The following is a 9,560-nucleotide window of genomic DNA, read 5'->3' as shown; positions in this document are numbered from 1 at the left end:
GCCAGACGTTAAGAAGTTGCGACCAATGCGACATCCGGGTAATTGTGTTGCGAAGTTGGTAAGAGAGTTCTTTGAAGATTCCTCTCGTGGCGGTAAGCTTACGCCAAAAAGAAGTGAAGTCATCAGGAAATGGGAAAGAGATACTAATAAAACCGGAGGTACCATCAAAAACATCAAGAAGTTAGAGACGGCTTTAGAACGCCGCATACACGTGAAGGACATCACTGACGGTTGCATTTACGAAGGGACGAAAAAATATGGAGGTAGAGGTGCCCCTATTGTCATCTACCAACACAATGGACACGCTTGGCGAGAACTTAGGTTCCCCAAAAAGAAGGAAACCAAAGTTTATAAAGCGTCGCCGTTGGCAGAATTGGTCCACGAGAATTCCGTTTGGTTGATGGACGCGGAAGGAAGTCAGTTTATGACGCAGGATGGTACTCTTTACAGGCCTCTAGTAGAACACCAACGCATTCAAAGTGCTTGTGAAACCTTAGGGGAAGACTTCTCAGACGAGGTCCTTAGCTCTCGTAGTTTGGACTTCTTAGCCGCAAAGAAGAGGAACGGATGGAAGTCCACGCCTAAGGAATTCGCCGACATAGCCAAAGCCTGCGTAGAGCATGGTCATGGAGGTCTGTGGAACATGGAGTATGACGAGAACGAATACGTCTCCTTAGACATGAAACATTGTTACCCTGCCAGTTTTAAAGGCCTCGGGGATTGTAAGGAGTATTACGACCGCTACGGGCATCCAGACTCACAATTCTTTCGTGTGTCTTTGCCAGGTAAATACGACGCCCCAGCTACGGGGTTCGTGCGGTTGACCACGTGGAAGTTAGCAAAGGGCTTACATCCAATAATTTACGCGTGGTATGGGAAACATCTGCAGGAGAAAGAATGGATTCCCATACCCCTGCTGAAGTTTCTCGAAGAGCGCGAGCTTCTCACGTACGCAGCGCATGAAGCCATACTTTGTCACTCTGCATTTACGCAATGGCTTCCGGAGCATAACCCCACCGCCAGAATCGTCATAGGAAAGTTCACCCAAGGCGCAAAAGAAGGAGAAAAGCACATGCAGCGGCGTTTGATAACCGATGACGGAGAGTTGAGCTTCCTCGTAAAACGTGCACATGAGCAAGGAACTATGGTGTCCGTAGAGAAGTGGAATTATTTCATAGAAGGCCAAGGGGAACAACAATGGAATGCGTTGTGTTATTACCAAGATCATCGCCCGCAATATTACCATTTACGCGCCAGCATGCTCGCGTATGCGCATATTAATCTGTTGTCGATGCTGTTGAGGTTTGACAAAGAGGACGTTCCGCGCGTGGCCACGGATTCTTTGTATGTGAAGCCCGAAGTGTTAGAAAAAATGCAGGAATTCTACACGGCCGATGAACTCGCGGAAAGTGGTCAATGGCGTATAAAAGATGAAGAGATAAAAGCCTGGAGAGAACGTGTGGAATACCACGGGAAACACGTAAAAGGTGCCACCGTCCCCACCGTGGAGCCATTGCCGTCCGTTGTGGACCCCATTTCCTACCAACGCTTTTCGTACCTTTATGGGCCCGGAGGCAGCGGTAAGACCACCAGGGTTTTGGAATTATTTCCTCGCGTGAAGGTGTTAACGCCGACGCACCGTCTGGAACGAGAATTAACGGAGATGGGTTACGACGCGCAAACGTACCACAGCTTCTTTCGCTGGAATGGTCAAAAGTGGGTGCCGGAAGCAATACGCGACATACCGTCGGTGATATTATGGGATGAGATTTGCACCGTGCCATTAGAAATCTTGCAGGAATTCGTAGACTTCCTCCGCGGAAAGTGTCAAGTTATATTTGCCGGAGATCCATGCCAACCTCCTCCCATTTGCGGAGAAATGCCCCATAGGTGGTTGAGGGGAATGGTAGACCATGCAGAGGAAATCAACGCCGACTACCGCAGCAAGGATCAAGTAAGAAACTTAAAGGCGGAACTTCGGGGCCTCAGTGATGCCGAGCAAAACAAGACGCTGCGTAAACGCATCCGAGCGAAGTCTTACGAGGACTTCCTTTGCGCGTGGCATCCAGAGGATTTGGTGTTGAGCAGCAAGCGCGCAGCACAATCGCGAATACAGAAAGATTTGTTAAGCGTACACCGCGAAAGATTCCCTGGCCATTTGGTGCCCGTTTGCTACAAGCCCCACGATACCCGCATGCAGAAGAGAGACGTGTGGGTGCCGGGCACCGACGTCCAACTGCGAAACGCGGTAACTCATGATAAAGTCTGGGTGCCTATGGGAAAGGTTGAAAAAATAACCTCCCATCCAGATTGGCGTTTGGGATATTGTATGACAGTCCACAGCGCGCAAGGGCTTACCATAAAAGAAACCTTATGGATCATAGACCAGCGGTTATGTTGGAGTAATTTGATACATACCGCTGTGAGCCGTGTGGAGCATGCCAAACAGTTGCGGAGGGCTTGGGGTCCGCAATTGCGTTACGATAAAACGCCAGAAGATATAGCAAAGGAGAACATTGCTAAGAAACTCCTTCGCTACAAAAGACACGACGAAGAAAAAAATATGACGTTCGACCTATGCGCGGACGACGTCTATAAGGAAGGGGCACGGTGTGCCAAGTGTAACATACCTCTACTATGGAGGTTTGACCCAAATGACGATCAGCAGTTCTCCGTGGATCGTATAAATAACAAACGCGGGCATTGCAGAGGCAACGTAAGGTTAACGTGCCTAGAGTGCAATCGGGCGCGCGGTGCTGCGCTACTCTGAGTCTTTGGGGACTATGAGCAGCTCTTCCTTGACGAATCCGCGACTTGGGCCATCTAGGTAATACAACACGGGTTGCCCTTCCTTGGTGACGGACTTCGAAATCTCATACGTTTCCAAAGACCAGTTAGGATCCGTGGCTCTCTTACTGCCACCTTCGAGTTCCCCCGGCTGATAGAGGTATCTGACCACTATGTTGCGGGGGAGCTTTTTTTCCTTCAGTCCGACCGCCCTCGAACTTCTGACGTAGGACTTGTGCTCCACGTGTTTCGTTTTTATGGCATCCTTGGGTTTCATTCCCGTAGCCCTGGCCGCCTCGTTGTTCAAAGCCGCGACGACCTGGGGGAGCCTCTGAGTCCATTCCCTGTTGCGTTTGGAGGGATCTTCCAGCTCTTTCCAATACTGGTATCCAAAGAGACGCTCGGCCAGGGTCTTATTGAATCTTTCGACGATGCTCTGACCCCTGTGGTACTCTGCCTTGGCTCTCCTAATCTTAGTGTCGTGGTCTTTCAGGGTCTTAGTAACCACGCCCATAAACTCTGTCCCCGCATCCACTTGCAGCAGCTTAGGCCATTTCAAAACGCGCTTATAAATCCTACCTAGGGCTTCTGCGACTTCCCCAGAATCCTTGCTGGTTATGGGTTCGGCGTCCTTATATCTGCTTGCGATATCAACTACGGTCAAAGCGTACCTATAGGTCTTTCTTCTCACCTTGTCGTGCGGTAAGAAAAGCAAATCGGCCTGATGAACTTCATTAGGGGTATTTACGGTAAAGCTGGGCCTGGGAATGTACTTCGGCACGGGAAGATAAACCTGCCAGATGGTTTGTTTTTTCAACCAGTTCTTAGCCGTTTCATCTGATACCCTGGCCGCGGTCGCGAGTTTCTTGATAGCTGATGCTCCTCTCCAATAGCCTTCAGGCCCATAGTAAATCCTTTTGAGTTTGTCCTCTACGCGGCCCATTATATGAATTCCAAAACGAGATTGATCTTACGTCCGTTAAAATCCACCGTCTTTCCGTCCACCTTAATGGTGATGTTTATGCTTTCTACCAAATTAGACAAATCATAGCTCAAAGAAATGGGAGTGTATTCTACCAGGTCAAATGGATTACCCTTAGGTAGGAATTTGGACATAAGAGAAGACTTTTCTCCATTGTTGTAACTATGGACTAAATCGCAATAGACTTCGTAAGAGGATGCGACTTTCCATTTCACAGGTATGGCTGTGTTGGTAATCGTCTTGCCTGAGGCACATAATAAAGATCCCAATGGGTCAGACTTTCCAAAAGTCATTGAATAATTTGACATATTATGTTTGAGGGTCATTTCATGCGGCAATCCTGTGGTGAGAGTATAACCGTGTTTTGCTAATTCCTTGGCCAGTGTGATTGGTGTATAATGTCCATCGGGCAGCAATACGGCTTGATAGTTAGATCCTCCTGTATGATCAGTGACTATGCCCCTAATCAGGTTATGCCAAGAATTGTACAAAGAGCAACTAACCAGCCTAACCTTATGGGCTTTAATGGGGGGATTCAAATAAGTGGTAAAGTTATTCTTGTCGCTTTCCAAAAAGACGATCATTATATTAGATACGCCAAAGCTACGCCTCCCGCCAGCCCTGCGACTCCTACAAAGACCAATTCATTGTCTTTTTGTTTCTTAGAAGGCTGGTAGTAATTCTTGAACTGAGGCTTTCTCATTCTAAAGTCGGGGTGCGCCTGCGCATAGAGCTTAAAGGCGTAGTCTGTGTTTTCGAAGTTCTTATCCGCCTGCATCTTGTCTTGGTAGTTCTTATCCAACCAATCCCTGTAAGCTTGTCTTTTTTCATTCCAAGCTGCCACGTCTCGCTGATATTTCTCCAGCGCTAAGTCGTGCCTCTTCCTTTCGGCGTTAGATTCTGCGTTTCTATCACCGCTAACTAATTTATCCAGATATCTACCACCATAATTAGCCCCTGTAAATGCTAAAGCTGCAATAACTCCACCTGCGACTAAGCTAACCATTATATGTTAGGCAGGTACTTTTCCTTCTGTAGGTAATTTCTTAGCATGATAGCCCCGCATACGGCAGCGGTCATCTTAGCAAAGTTACTCAGATTTTTACTTGGGTCCTCAGTAAGGTCCTCCTTTAGGACTTTCTTACCTACCCAACCAATACCGGCGATGATGGAGGTTGTGATAGCAGCTTCTTGGACGGCGTCAATTAATTTGGTTGACATTATATTACAAAGCGAGAAGGTTACTCCATTTCAGGGATCTTACTTTTTCTAACCTCCACAGGTGCGTGATATGTTGCGGCCTCCCACTTTACTTTTGGCTTCGTAGCCCGCCATTGTAAGTAGAGGCTGCCTGCTGCTATAGCAACTCCTAACGCGCCAATGACGTAGCCGGGATTCCAAAAGGATTCCTCTTCTTTCTCTTCCACCTTTTCCTCTTTCTTTGCTTTGTTCTTCCTGTTCATCTCCGCGAGCTTCTTTCCGGCAGCGACTCTGCCTGGAGATTTAGCCTTGGTAATCTTCTGCTCGGGCTGCTCTGCCTTCGACCCTGGTTCACTCATTTATATCTAAGGACTTGAAGGACTTGATAAGTACTTGAGAATGACTTAAGGATGACTTGACAATGACTTGACTAAGTACTTGACAATGACTTAAGAACGACTTGACTAAGTACTTGAGAATGACTTAAGGACGACTTGACTAAGTACTTGAGGCGACTTGACTAAGTACTTGAGGTGACTTGACTAAGTACTTACGAATGACTTGACTAAGTACTTACGAATGACTTGACTAAGTACTTACGAATGACTTGACTAAGTACTTGAGGCGACTTGATCAGGTACCTCAGTAAGTGCTGCCTGGAAGGCTTCTCTGTCCTTCTTGAAGTCCTTCCAAGATGTTCCGAAGGAACCTAGTACCTCCTTCAAGTCGACATGCTGAGCTACGTGCAAAGCCACAGAGGCGACTGCCATTAACTTACCGCACTTCAAAGACAACCAGCCGCAGGTTATCTTAAGTTCTTGGGCGATGACATAGTCCTCGCTAATGTCCTTCTGTAGTTGCTCCACGTCGTCTATGGGCAGCGCAAGTCCAAGCAATTTGGTGGCAAGTCGGATAGCGGAGTCTGCTACGGCGTCCGTGGTCTTACTTGCAAGGGCGGCCTCGTACCTCTTATGGAACTTCTTAACCTCCTCTTCTGACAACTTATTAACCTGCTCATGGGTAAGTTCCTTGCCTATCATTTCTTTGCACTTTCCCGAAGACACAAGGACGTTAAGTTGTTCCTTAAGGTTACTTTCATCTAGCTGCGTGGGGACTTCATCTAAGAGCTGCTCAATGTCCATATATGTTAATGGAATACGGAAACCTCAAAGAGAAGATCATCTTGGAATGTTGGTGCGTCTTTAAATGCCGCATGTATTCATGCAACTGTTCCTTGGATATCTCACCCCCATAGTCGCTTAAGATGGTTTTCAGATCACTACGGCTCGGAGTATAAAATACGACCAGGGAGCCTATGTTTTCCCTGAAGGGCTTAGAGACGCTGGTAAGCTGCTGGGAAAGCAACCAAACGCTGATATTGTCATGTCTACCGCTGAAGGCGAGTTTAACGAGCTCGGAGGTGCGTCTTTTTACGTCGTCCCCGCAGGCAATGTCATCCAGTATGAGTAGTGTCTGCGTATCTTTAGGGAATTGTTTGTGCCAAAACTTCAAATGGCTGGATAACTCATTAGGGTCTAAGATATCTACGAAGAAGTCGTCATCTTTCACTCCTATGCCTTCCCAGGTGCGGTTATTCACGTAGGTGGGGCATAATAGCACAATATAGTCAAAGCGGTATCTAAAGGGTCCTAATAGCTGCTCCACTACGAACTGGGTCTTTCCGCAGCCGGTGGGTCCTACTATCAGAGCATTGCAGGGAATATGGTTCGGATCCATTATATATACGATGGACCCAGTGGAAGCAGTAAGAAGGATTGCCGCCGACGCAAAAGATAAAAGAGACACCATAGAAATGCAAAGGGAGGAGATCGATCGGCTGCGGGAGCGCGTGCAGGAATTGTACGATGAAATGTGCAGCCTGAAGCGCGCGGAGAGGTTTGGTGCGCTTTTGACGATGGCCGGTTGGGCAAAAGAAAGCATTAAGGACTTTATGCGATATCCGCTGTAGAGCTGTTTAAAAGACACTTCAGAATGTTAAAGATAAGGTTGTTAAATTGTTAAAGATGTGTGCATGAGTCATTTAAAAGACGCCTTAGGATGTTAAAGATAAGGTTGTTAAATTGTTAAAGATGTGTGCATGAGTCATTTAAAAGACGCCTTAGGATGTTAAAGATAAGGTTGTTAAATTGTTAAAGATGTGTGCATGAGTCATTTAAAAGACACTTCAGAATGTTAAAGATAAGGTTGTTAAATTGTTAAAGATGTGTGCATGAGTCATTTAAAAGACACTTCAGAATGTTAAAGATAAGGTTGTTAAATTGTTAAAGATGTGTGCATGAGTCATTTAAAAGACACTTCAGAATGTTAAAGATAAGGTTGTTAAATTGTTAAAGATGTGTGCATGAGTCATTTAAAAGACACTTCAGAATGTTAAAGATAAGGTTGTTAAGGATGTCTTGCACGTTACTTCTAAAAGACACCTTAGAATGTTAAAGATAAGGTTGTTATATTGTTAAAGATGTGCTGTTTTCATTAAGAATGGGATTTACACAAACCTTATTCTGAGACATCTCTTAAAATAGTAGTCTTAACAATATAACAACCTTATACTTAACATTCTAAGACATCTTTTTTTCTTTTAAACAGCATCCTTAACAATTTAACAACCTTATACTTAACATTCTAAGGCATCTTTTTTCTTAGAAGTAACATACTTAACAATGTAACAACCTTATACTTAACATTCTAAGACATCTTTTAAATGACTCATACATCTTTAACAATTTAACAACCTTATACTTAACGTTCTTAGGTGTCTTTTAAAAGACACACGCAGACATACTTAACAATATGATAACCTTATCTTTAACATTATGAAGTGTCTTTTAAACGCAGCTGTATGCTCCCGTAGACCTGTTTTAAAAGACACTGCAGAATGTTAACAATAAAGTTAAAAAATACGTTATATTGTGGTTAAGGTACACTTAAGTATAAATGAACTGTTCAATGTGTAAAAAGGTGTTCAGCACCAAGCAAAGACTACGATACCACGTTCGTCGTGGCGTTTGCACAAAGAAACCAATTAGTAAAGTTTGTAAGGATTGTGGTAAAGAATTCAGCACCGTTCAAAAGATGCGACAACATCAAGACAAACGCATTTGTGGGCTTTGCAAGGGCTGTAATAAGGAATTTCCTAACACCTCCGAGCACCTGAAAAGGGGCGTCTGTGAACAAAGCAGACAGTGTAGTTTCTGTAATAAGATACTAAGCAGTCGTCAACGTTTACAGACGCATCGGAAAACACATGAAGTCAACTATCGATTTCTCTTTGGGAGCTACGACTTAGAAGGCGTGGATTGCTACCAATGTGCGGATTTGATGTGTCGCTGCCCGCATAAAGAGTATTACTTAAGGAATCGCATAGATTACCATAAGAAGATAGTCCGTACTTACCCCTCTTTCGAACGCGCAGAAGGCGTTCCGTGGACTAAAAGGGAGTATTGGAGGCAAGAGTGCGACCGCTGTGGTTGCATCAGAGAAGAGGAACATATCTTCAACTGCCTCGACAAATAAACGTCCTTAACAATATAACAACCTTATACTCAACATTCTGAGACCCTTTTAGAATGGGGTTTGCGCAAAGAGTCTCAAACCCCATTCTTATTCTCATTTATTATTATTAAGGATAATGAATAATAATAAATAAAAATAAGAACCCCTTTAAAGGTATATGCTAGCCTACTTTGTGGCGATTCCTAATCACCCTTTCAATATATGGACTGTATTACGTGCGAACCACCAGCTGATTGCATTACGCCCCCAAAACCACGTAAAAAATACGCCTGCCTTCATTGCGGCAAGGTATTTCTTGAAGGATCCCATTGGTGCTCCGCGGAGCAGCGGACTTTAGCAGACGTCCTTACGAATGCAGAGGACTCTCAGGCTCCCAATTAACCACGTCAAATACCCACCTGCCATCCTTTTTACCATGGCTCATAACATGGGTAACGTCCTGCCCTTCGATGGCGTACCTTATCCTATCGGGCGCCCAAAGGGTGTATGTTCTTTTTTTATTCTTTAAGACCAAGCGCAGGCGGTCCAAGTCTTCAAAGACCACATAATTCTTTATCTCGTAAATCTCCCCCACCACCAAATCCCTCCAGTGCGTTTGTATAAACTTTAACTCGTTAAATTTATCCTTGTCCATATATTCTATGAAATATCTTTAAGTGTGTTGCCAAAGTCTCCGAGGTTTTAAAGCCCTTACAACACCACCTGCAGGGAATTCGTAGGTGTTCAGCGTACGCAGTGATCTCCCTGCAAATGACATCGTAGTCGCTGCTTACGAGCACCTTATAGCCGTTTTCTTCATACCTCTGTAAGAGCAGTTGCTGATCCTCAGATAACCTGCCATTGCCTTTTGGAGTCTTCAGCTCTATGCAGAATCCACAGTAATGTGTGTGCGCGTTCAAGATCATTAAGTCGGGTTGACCGCGTTGATATCCTTTCTGCCAGCACTTTATACGTTTGCCGTCTGAATCCTGCAGTTCGCCTAGACCAGGGGCTATGAGCATTTGGGGGTAAAACTTGCGGATGTAGCCCACCACCTTTTTATGCAGGTCGAACGAAC

This window comes from Actinia tenebrosa, unplaced genomic scaffold, assembly GCF_029948245.1.
Source record: "Actinia tenebrosa isolate PJP-AT-01 unplaced genomic scaffold, QUT_ActTen_1.0 PGA_scaffold0__85_contigs__length_37466705, whole genome shotgun sequence".
Taxonomy (NCBI): domain Eukaryota; kingdom Metazoa; phylum Cnidaria; class Anthozoa; order Actiniaria; family Actiniidae; genus Actinia; species Actinia tenebrosa.
This window is presented reverse-complemented; position numbering follows the sequence as displayed.